The following is a 1634-nucleotide window of genomic DNA, read 5'->3' on the forward strand; positions in this document are numbered from 1 at the left end:
TATCTCATTCATCATGGTCTGGAAAGTTGCTGGAGAGTTCGTCAACCCAAAATACATTACGGTTGGTTCGTGGTGACCAAAAGGCGTTTTGAAAGCTGCCTTCCATTCATCTCCTTCTTTCATCCGAATATTATTATACCCCCATCGTACATCCATCTTGGAGTACATCGTGGCACCAGTAAGGGCATCAATCAGGTCTTGAGATCTCGGTAGTGGATACGCATTTTTAACCGTCTTCTCATTAAGCCTTCTATAGTCCATAACAGGTCTCAGTTTGCCATCTTTTTTGGCCACAAAGCAGAAAGGTGCTGCAACTGGAGATTGTGAATCTCTAATACGTCCTAGTGCAGTCTCGGCTTTTAACCAATCTTTCAAAGTGTCCATCTCCTTTGGTGACAAGGGATAAGGTTTCGCATTCGGAGGAAGATCATTGTCATCCTTAAGATCCACAGCATGATCCCATTTCTTTCTTTCAGGGAATCGTTTGGACTCTTCTTCTGAGAACACTCCCAGGTAATCGTGAAGCCAATCTGGAACCATCTCTTCAACAGACTTCTTCTTCTTCGTAGCTTCTTCTGCTACCTTCTGCTCTGTGGCGACCGAGGCTTTATATCTAATCCATCTTTCAGGACTATCCTCGTCTTCTACCTCTTCACAAGTCGCCTTCCTCGTGTTCATATCTTCATCGTCATCCTCTTCTGTGGGAATCAGATCTGGAACTACATCTGTCTGTTTTTGTGCTTTTCTGTTTTCTCTATTTTTTTGTCTTTGTTCTTTTTTCGTAATACATTTAAGCGGACACCTAGATAGTGAAAACTGTCCTGCATTCCAGTCTATTTCTGGATTATGATATCTTAACCAATCAATGCCGATAATAACATCATCGTTTCCTAAGTCTGTAATCATGAAGGCTGCTTTGTCTTCTACATGATTACAGATCTTTAGACTTAGTTCGGCGAAATGAGTCATTGATCCAGCGGCATTTAAAGAACCATCTATGTTCTTTACCGGAATAGGCCTTAATAATTTACGGCATATTACATCATTCTTCTTCACAAACTTCTCGTTGATAAATAATGTTGATGCACCGCAGTCCACAAGTGCTTTCACATCTGCTTGTCGATTCTTTCCTTTCAAGGTAATTGTAAAAATGCTCTGATTTTGATCGCAAATATACTTCTGTTACATCCGAGAACGTAGATAAGATTGAGAAACGATTGTTCAGGTCTAAGTCCACAGACTCTAACTCAGACCTCTCTAAAAACCCTTATCTCCTTTGGCTTTGACATAATCTTTAAACCATTGGGGCATCGAGTCTTCCTTTGGCACTTCAGTAGCCTTCACTTGCGCTTTTGGAGCGCCCTTGCAGTTTCTTGCCATATGTCCTTCTTCGCCACAACGATAGCAGTTGAAAGAACCAGTCTTTCCTTGAGGTTTGGGAGCTCCTCTCTGCTTGTTGGCATCGACGTCCATGGTGTTACTGTCTCTGTTGGGACCAGCCCTTGGTTCGAAGTTTCTTGCGGCCCTGTTAGGGGTCCAGAAAGAAGTCTTCTTCTTCTCCGCATCTAACTCCTCGAAGTTTCGTCCTATTTGGATCGCATGCTCTATCAATTTCTGCATGTTATCTTTGTCCT

The sequence above is a fragment of the Suillus subalutaceus genome, assembly GCF_016647625.1.
Source record: "Suillus subalutaceus strain FC151 chromosome Unknown DFJ58scaffold_281, whole genome shotgun sequence".
Taxonomy (NCBI): Eukaryota; Fungi; Basidiomycota; class Agaricomycetes; order Boletales; family Suillaceae; genus Suillus; species Suillus subalutaceus.